Below are 9,832 nucleotides of genomic sequence, written 5' to 3'. Positions count from 1 at the left end.
CAAGCAATACACAGGCTTACTTGATCAAAAACACATTTCAGCATGGGAAGCTTTTAAAAGAGCTTTTCATTAAAGTGCCGACGATTTGGTCGCAGCACCAAACTAGCGAAAGAATCAATAATCTCTGCCGCCGCCGGAACGAATGAATGGCGCCTCAATGGAAGGTGGTATTTATTGGAGCATTGAGACGTCTTTCCTAAAGGTCAACGTAGCCAAAGACTTCTGCCCTCACATTTGGTTCGAAGACGTGGACGTGGCCTGCACAAAATGGGCCCTGTTTCGCGGCCTCATTTTCTGTTTGGAACATTTTGGGTTCCAGTTTTGCCGGTAACTTGAAATGGGGGGCGAGGGTGTGCCACAAACTGTCGACATAAGTGCTTCTGAGTAACTGAAGAGGGGAGGGGGGACAGAGGGCCTGATAGAGAAAAAAAAATTGAACATGAAAGCCGGACAACAGAATCCACAGAAAATAAGATTAAGACTGCAAATCGGGCTTGTGGGTTACTCATCACTGAATAATAAGCAAAAAAATACGGACAAGGTGCAGTGTCTTTTCCAGTTTTTCATTCGTTTTGTCCTTGTTTTCTTCTTGGCATGAGAAAATGAGAGACCAGAGAAAAATGACTTGGTAAATTTTATGAGCAATATGCAAGGCGATATTTACATCTCTCTTCTCCTTTTAGACGATGCTTTGTAGCGCTTTCATATAATAAATTCTGAGACCCTTCGCACAAGTAAATTTGGGACACAAATGTATTTAGACACCTAAGTCTAGCAAAGTATTGCGATACAGTCGATAGATACATCGTAAAATTATTTCACTACTGAGATACAAACACGTTTGACAAATGCATCTCGATACAAAGGTACAGATACTCGAAAGTCTCTCTAAGATACTATCGCGATACATTTGTACCGCGGTAGTGTTCAGCCTGTCTCATTGTACGCACATCGAACAAGGGACTTCTTTTACGAATGGAGACTGACAATAAAGAAACATATTGAGCAATCGTTTTATAAGTGGAATTCGCCGTGGCCATTAACTGAGGAGACATATTTTTGTCTCGAAGTGACACCCCCCATTTTTTAGCGTCTCTTAATGGGATGCTGAACCGAAATCTCGATTCCACAAAACACGGCGGCAAAACCGTGCAGCGGGATGCTACAAACACCAAAACATCACTCATACAGCGATATCTCGAATCGAACGGATGACCGTATTTTTCAAGAAAAGGAGGCACATTTGACAGAAATGTTCACGTCATGTTTCTCCGAGACGGAGAGGGAACGGCCTAGCGTCTACTCCGCCTCGCGTTCTTGAAGGAGCGAAGCAAAGAGAGGAGGAAACTAGGTATCTTGACGTCACGCGCCTCGTCGGCCCGGTTCAATCTCGACCTCTTTTTCGACGCTTTACAAATAGTGTTGTAGGGATCGTAGCGTCCCGCCTACAGCTCCTGCGTTGTTTTTTTCTGAAATCGAAATTTCGGTTTCGGTTTAAAGGGTAACTGCAAAGAAAAAAGAGTATTTTTTCGAACAGCTTAATTGGGACAAGCATGTCACAAAACAAATGTTCAGCGAAAAAAAAAATCAATAATTACGCCACAGGACGTAATTTAGTCGGAGTCAGAACCTCTCCACATTTGAAACTCCCGCTCTTTCGACCCCCGCGGTAGAGGAGTACGCCCCGCCCCTCACTCTCCTTGCGTTGCGGAGTTGAACGACGCAGCGTCTGAACTTCCGGCAAGATCTGGAAACAACTCACGGCGGCGGTATTGTTTTGGTTTGACGCGGTTTGCGAGCACATGTAGCGGAGACGTGACCGGAGAAGTGCCCCTGTGATGTTCCCGGAAGATGGAAAGTATCATTCGTAATCGTCGTGCGTGCTTTGAAAGCGAAGGGAGTCACAGAATCCACGAGTGCGCAACCACAAGCCAATGTTCACGACAGCGCTGCGTTGGTTTCGGCGATCTCGTTCTGTTTGGTGCAACACGGCGATGCGACAAAGAGCTGGAACCTTCGTGGTGTGTGTTCCAGCTCAACCAGCTCAGTCCCGTCGTCGTCAGGTGATCCAGTCAAACTGGTCCGGGAGGACGCAGCGAGCGTTTTTAAAAGTAAATCTGCCTCGTTCTGTTTCAAGATGTGGAAGTTTCCCGACGCATACCGTGAGTAAAAAGCTGCGGGCGTTTTCAACAAAATTACGTCGTTTTAATTGAACAATGGACTCCGAATTGTTGTCTTAAATCTGCCGTTTTTATGCTTCGTGTTGTTGGACTGCGGTTGCACAGCGACGTGTTTCCACAACGACGCACACCGCTCGAGTGATGATTCGGTCCTGCAAACGACCGGTTATACCGAATTTCAGGGAAGCAAGTCGCCACCGATATTTTCTGTAAATCTCGTGCGAGTTACTTGCGCTCATCATGCGGTGGGAATAAATTTGGGCAAGATTTCGTACCTGCCCACAGATGAACTGAGACCATTTTTTACGTAATGAACATAGTGCTTTTTTATATTGGGAAGAGGCGTTAGTGCATTTATTATGGTACAATCACTAGAGCGTTCAGCGTAATTGGGACAAGCCATGTCAGAGAACAAATCTTCCGTGAAATATACATATGTATATTAGAAATATTTACGCCACAGGACGTAATTTAGTCGGAGTCAGCATCTCTCCAGATTTGAAACTCCCGCTCTTTCGACCAGCGCGTAGTAGTAGTAGTACGCCCCGCACCTCACCCTTGGATTTGCTCTTGGATTGACTTGGCTGCGGAGTTGTGCGCAGCCAAGTCAATCCAAGTTGTGCGGGGGAAGCAACCTCGTTGGGGGGAAGGGAGGGCAGGAATAGGGGGGAAAGCTGCCGCCGATGCACGCTGGAACCTAAAGCCGTTTTTTTTTCTTTGTTTTTGTTTGGTCGGAGAAAATCTGACAACAACGCACGTTCAACATGGCGCCGGTATTGTTTCGGTTTGACGGCACTCGAGAAGCTCCGTTCTGTGATTCTTTCTGTTGCCAGCCCCCGTGATGTCTCCGAAAGAAGGAAAGTATCATCCGTAATCGTCGTGTGTGCTTTGATAGCGAAGGGAATCACAGAGCCCATGAATGCGCAACCACAAGCCAACGTTCACGACAGCGCAGCGTTCACTTCGGCGATCTCGTTCTGTTTGGTGCAACTCGGCGATGTGACAAAGAACTGAAACGTTTGTGGTGTGGTGCGGTGCTTGGAAGTAGAAACTCACACTAACACGGAGCTCAGATCGGTTGTTGTGGGGTTGAGGTTCAACGGGTTCAGTCCCGTCGTCGTCAGCTTATGCGGTCCAGCTGGTCTGGAAGGACACAGCGAACGTCTTTAAAAGTAAGGCGCGAAACACATGTACGACAAAACCGTCCGATCCAACGTGCGAACTGCCGGAATGACCTTCGGGAGCGAGGATTTTTCGTAGCACCGGAGAGCGTTGAAAACCCTCGCCCCCGACCGTCGTATTGCCCGATCGGACGGTTTCGTCGTACATGTGTTTTGCGCTTAAATCTTCCTTTGTTCCGTTTCAATATGTGGAAGATTCCCTACGTATGCGGAGGGCAAGTTCGTCTGCTTCTCGCGCAGGGGGTAGCGGTGACGTCAGAACGCCGAGCCCTGATTGGCTGATCGCGCCCCCCTATCTGAGCGTCGTCTGCTCCTTTGCAACGTCGTCTGCTCGCAACGTCGTCTGCGTCTGCCTTACCTTTCCTGCGACTTTCGGAAGTGCAGAGGCCAGATTCACGAAACGATCTTACGCCAAAAATGTGCGTAAGACAAAACTTAAGAACAAATTCGTATTCACGAAACGAAATTTTCGTAAGTTTTGCGCAGGTTACGACAAAATCCTACGACAGCTCCGAAGCTGTCTTACGCACTTCTTACGATCAAATCAGCATGGCCGACAACGTCGCGGTCGCGACGACCCACGGAAGTTTATTTTTTTACGTGCGGTTCTGACGCGTCCCGACTTCAAGCAGCAAGAAAAAAGTAAAAAGTACTTGAAAAAGACCACGACGAACAAGAACGCTGGATCCACAAACACCCGGGAAAAGCTCCCACGGCCACGATCCCACCGAACGCGACCAAACGAGCTGGGCAGTTAGGCCTAGCAGGCTCTCCGCGACTCGGCGACCGTCTGCCCACGACCGGCTGGCGTGCTGAGTGGAATATGCCCGCGCGACCCTTGTGAACCCTTCCCGTATAATATTTTGATTGCTGACCTCAGTTTTAGATTAAAATGTCAATTTCTTCCTCTTGTTATCTCCTTGTTTCCCGAGGCAACGGTGACTCTCGCCGATAAAAAAGCGGTGAATCTCCGACAGACGCAGCAAAGGTAAAGCAGCCATCGCTTTGACCGCTTTGACTAGCAGACGTAAAGCAGACGACGTTAACTGCGCCAACCCGCCGACGCCGTTAAAGGGTGAGGGGTCTCGCCGCACACGAATGGAGGGAAAAAGTATTTGGGAGGGAACTTGCCTCGGTTCTAAGCAAAAAAACCTCAGCGCCCCGGGACATCTCGCCAGGGAGTCCTTTGACTTCCCTCCTTGATGCGCGTCTGCTAGTTGTTAGACAAACACAACGTACCGCTCGAGTTGTTTCGTCTGCCCTCTCTTAAAGGCGAGGTCAAGTTCGCTCCGAAAGTCGCAGGAAAGGTAAGACAGACGCAGACGACGTTGCTAGCAGACGACGTTGCAAAGGAGCAGACGACGCTGAGATAGGGGGTCGCGATCAGCCAATCAGAGTTCGGCGTTCTGACGTCACCGCTACTTCCTTTCTTATGCGCAGAAGACGAAAATGAGCCCACTTGCGAGGCGTATACCGTGAGTATAAAGCTGCGGGCGTTTTCAACAAAATTACGTCGTTTTAATAATGGACTCCGGATTGTTGTCCTAAATCTGCCGTTTTTATGCTTCGTGTTGTTGGACTGCGGTTGCACAGCGACGTGTTTCCACAACGACGCACACCGCTCGAGTGATGATTCGGTCCTGAAAACGACCGGTTATACCGAATTTCAGGGAAGCAAGTCGCCACCGATATTTTCTGTAAATCTCGTGCGAGTTACTTGCACTGATCCTGCGGTGTGAATAAATTTGGGCAAGATTTCGTACCTGGCCACAGATGCGTGAACCGAGACCATTTTTTACGTAATGAATATAGTGCTTTTTTATATTGGGAAGAGGCGTTGGTGCATTTATTATGGTACAATCACTAGAGCGTTCAGAAATTCCGGAGGGCGAGCACGCTTTCCCAACTTTGCCTCTTTTCTCTCTGGCACTGCCCCTCGCTTCAAGTTGCAGTTTCAGTAGGCATACCTACTAGCAGGTACAAACTGCTCTAAAGCAGGTAAAAGACTGGGAAGCCAGCACGGTGTGGACTCCGAGTTCCGCGCTTTTCACAAGGTGACTGGGGAGTGCGGAATATGCAAGCGATTTTGTAATGCCCGTCGTTTGTGTCTCTCCAGCAAAACGAATAAGATGATCTACAAAGGTGCAATCACAAGCCGAGATTTACGATAACAGTACACATTCAATTTAAACAACTTTACGTAAGATAATTCAAAAGCCGAAAAAAAAAAAAAAAAAAAAAAAAAAAAAAAAAAGGCCGTCGGCTAGCGCAGAATTTGGACGTCCGAAAACGTCCGGAGTGAAATGACGAGAACATACCTGGACGTTTGTTGCTACGCAAACGCCCGATTGCCTCCAGCCAAATAGCATTCCTTTCGGGGCGACATGGCTGCTGGAAGACTCGCTGTCGCGATCACTTATCTGGAACCAGTTCACAGAGAAACTGTGCCGCTTTAAAGAAGCTGACATCTCCCCCCCCCAAAAAAAAACAAAACAAAAAACAAACAAACAAACAAACAAACAAAAGGCTTTTTAAATAATTAAAAGCGCCAAAAAGACAAGGACAAAGAAGTGGAAGGACACAAGGCGCACTCGCAACTGTTGTTTATTTCGAAAGTACTTGCATTCATAGGCCCCAGGACCCTGTTAAAAACGGCATTTGCACGCGCGAGCAAAAAAAAAAAAAAAAAAAAAAAAAAGAAAAGCATAGAGGAAAGCGAAAGTAACAAACCGCGCTATGAAAGCCAAAACCCCGTGTCGCTTCCTATCACTGACAGCTGCTAAACACACACTACTTCACTTCAGGAAGTCTCACTCAAGCACCTGGGTCAACACGGAACACTGATCACTTCGGCGAGACGATTAGTCTAGGTAGGCGAGACAGGCAGGAACAAAGACTTCGGCGGCCATGAAAAGAATTGGGAAGCTTTTGTTTGTCAAGGTATGAATCTAAACGGAAGTGCCCGTCTTGTAAACCTTTTTAAAAGGTTTATAAGACGGGTACTGAACGTAGTAACTTAATAAAACGTTTCTTTTATCGAATTTCGCTTTATTGTAAAAGTTATAGACAAATTAAAATTAAATAAACAAGCAAAAAATAATTTCCTTCATGACGTCCTTGGTTGCTTGAGTGGACGCGTGAACTAGATGAGGGGTAGTGAGCTGAGCGAGCGCTCACGGCTGCCGCACTCCATGTCGACGGCTTGAGAGGGCGCCACTAAAGCATGTTCTGGATAGACTGTATGAAGCGGACAGCCAGGGCGGCTCGCATTGCATGTGCTGCGCGATTCAACACTAATTCGGCATGACACTTCACTGGCCACAAATGACATCAAACACGGGGTGGAGATCAGTTCCGAATGAGAGCCACTTCGCGCTGCCACACCGCCATACGGCCAAACCGCGAGAAAAACCTTCTCGCCGAAGGCCCTCGGAACGCTCGGAACCGGTCAGATTCTCGAGGCCGTATACAACCGCAGCGCCGCCGCGTACATCCGGGACCTTTCTACAGTCGCCGTTCGTCGGTGCCTGATCCCAGTACACCCTTCTACTATGCGCCGCTTTTTCCACCGCCTGGTGGCGGGTATGTCGACGGGTCAGTTCTTGTGTCCATACTTTATAAACTACGTTTTTTTCTTTTTGATCTAAAATACTGAACAAAAACTACTTTTATAAATAACTGAAACTGTTCGCGCCACTTATATTTTGTATTTCGACTAAAAAGCAGCTTTCAGCGGCTCTGACCAGTGGCAAGTCCAGTACCAAAGACGTCACATATCGCGCGCTTTCGGCACCGCGGGTCGCCCCCGTAGGTCAAGTGATGTCAAGTCAAAATCTGTTTTTATTTGTACGCAAGATGTTAGATAATTACACTTATTCAGACGGGGGTCCCAAAGTTTTTAAAAGAAAACTGTTGAAGGGACCCCTTGGTAATAAAAGGTTAGTCAGCGATCAAGTCAACACCATTATATATAAAAAAAACAAAAAAAAAAGGAACACAATTGTGGTGTGTACATAATCAAAATATTAAACCAAGTGAAAAGAGAGAGATGAAAAGCTAGAAAGTCGAGAAAAAAGGGCAATATCAGTGTGTGTTTGTGTGTGTGTGTGATTGTGTGAAAGGTGTGCCTAGGAGAGAAGAATGAATCGGGGGGGGGGGGGGGGGGGGGGGGCATAGAAATTGTTGATGAATCACGCAGATAGTATGTGTGCACGTATGGCTTGTTTAAAGATATAGAATGATGACATGTAGTTAGGCAGGGTGGTAGAGAGTTCCACGTTTTAGTAGCAATGTAAATGAAGGTGAGCGCACCATAATTAGTTCGTATGTATGGCAAAGACAGTGACGCTTGGGAATGTGAACGCAGAGGATATATGACATCTTGATGAGTAAAACTATTTGAAGAGCATGTTATCTGATTGGTGATGAATGTTTAAATGTTAATAATGCTACACGATAATCAAGGCATTGATTAACTGTTAAAATGTTGAGAAGCGGTAGGCGAATTGAGCACTTTCGCGCCTATTAACAAATAGCATTGCTCGTAGTGCCGTGTTCTGGGCAATTTCTATGGGTTTTAGTGTTATTTTATATGACAATCCATAAATGGATAACCCGTGCCAAATGTGAGTATGATTGAAGCTATGATAAAGCATTTCGAGTGTTCGTAAGGCAAATATGTGCTGTAGTTTATATAGAATTGGTATATTTCGATATATCTTATTAGTTGTGTCTTTTACGTGTTGGTGCCATGTTAACTGATGGTCAAGTGTTAGTCCTAAAAATTTAGTATGGTACACTCTGGTTAGGTTTATACTTGCAAACGAAAGCTGAGGTGTGTTTAAAATTATTTTGTTTTTCGGGGCAAAAATTATGTAGTTATGTAGAGGTTTCCGCCTCGTCCGGTTAAAATATGACGCACTGATATTTAGCTACTCTCTCCGTTCCCGCTGGCTTGCCCGAATTCCAAGAGACGTGGAAACCGCAAAAAATGTAGACGCTTCAATACGATTTCAGGGCCCCTTTAAAGTGGTTCCTTTTATGGCTCCTTCAATATGTCTGTCTGGCCACCCCCGCTATATTCAGTTACCACTTGATTCTACATAGTGGAGCTAAACTATAGTTAAATAATAACCATAAGTAATTTAGGTCACTGCCCTGGATGTTTAAAGGGGTACGGAAACCAAATTCTGGAGCTCATTTCTTTGTTTCAACACGACGCAGGTAGCAGCACAACCACAGAAACATAAATATTGCGCTGGAAAACGCAAGAAAACATATTTTAAAGTGAATTAAACGATAATCAAAAACCACCTGGTAGTTGGTTATGAAGCTTCAATGGAATGTCGTGACGACAACATGCCTCTGAAAGCAGCGCCGCAGCGGTATGTCCGCTCACTGGTATAGATTGCCTAGGCCTGAACGCAATACCGAGGCGTCTTGGTGGAAAGAGCCAAAACGAAGTGAGCCACCTTGGTTTCAGCTCTCGCGCGACGTGCAAACGCGTGCTTCGGTTGTTCTCAGGTTTGGTGCGCGTGCTGGCCCCGCGATATCTACAGCCCTTGGGTACTTCGACAAAGCGAGATTGTAACGCGTTGACGCCTCCAAGTGGCAAAACTCCTCACTACGGTACGCTTGGTCGTCCGAGGCATGATGACGTCAAGACGTCTGCCGGATCTCCCGAGATGCATCGCGCTCCTCCATGGCTGATTTTGAAGCGCTCGCCAAAAGCGCGGCATTTAGAGCATAAAGTATAGCCATCTGCTCAAAATACGACCGTGCGATTATTCATTACAGGCTTAGCTGATCATATTGAACTCATTTCTTGATGTTTTCTCTATATTTCAAGTTTCGATTCCGTATCCCTTTAAAATGGTCGGTGTATTGAGATGCAATCGTTTTTGCTTCCGATCTTAATTTTGTAGTAAAAAATAATAACAATGTTTTAGTAAAACTAACTTGCGTTACGAAAAAAGTTTGTCTATGCCGCTCAGAAAATATATTTGCTGGGCGGTAAGACAGTAAGAAGCACAGGCGCAGCAAGAGTGGTGCATTGCAAAAATCCTGTTTTGCGAAATTATAAATTAAATTGACATGCATTATGTGGTGTACCAGTAATTTTAGGGTAATGCAGGATATATATTTATTTAACTGATAGATGACATTCGGTTGACAACGTCTTCTTCGGTCTGCGACCGCGCCCAGTCTGTTCTTTCGCGCAGGCGTCACGTTCTTTACCGGGCTCGCTCTCCCTCGCCGGCGTCTCCGGTTGCACCAGCCCGCGCGCCGTTGCCTGGACCAAAGGTCGTGTTCGCTGCGCGTGGCGAACACGCACACTATACACGGCACGCACACAATACACGGCACATTACTTATTTTGGAATAAATTACGAAAGAGGAAGCAGAGTGGCGCAGTGGGAGCGTGCTGGGCCCATAACCCAGAGGTCCGTGGATCAAAACCACGCTCTGCTA

The 9,832-nt window shown here is 46.5% G+C and overlaps 1 non-coding gene across 1 annotated transcript; it reads left to right on the top strand.

Moving 5' to 3' along the window:
- Positions 1–9,760: 9,760 nt before the first annotated feature.
- Positions 9,761–9,832, top strand: Trnam-cau. Its single transcript has one exon. It is a non-coding gene; the product is annotated as a tRNA-Met (tRNA).

Source organism: Ixodes scapularis, unplaced genomic scaffold (assembly GCF_016920785.2).
Source record: "Ixodes scapularis isolate PalLabHiFi unplaced genomic scaffold, ASM1692078v2 PGA_scaffold6__148_contigs__length_123643588, whole genome shotgun sequence".
Classification (NCBI taxonomy): domain Eukaryota; kingdom Metazoa; phylum Arthropoda; class Arachnida; order Ixodida; family Ixodidae; genus Ixodes; species Ixodes scapularis.
Note: the sequence above shows the minus strand (reverse complement) of the source record. Positions and strands in the feature narration are given on the sequence as shown.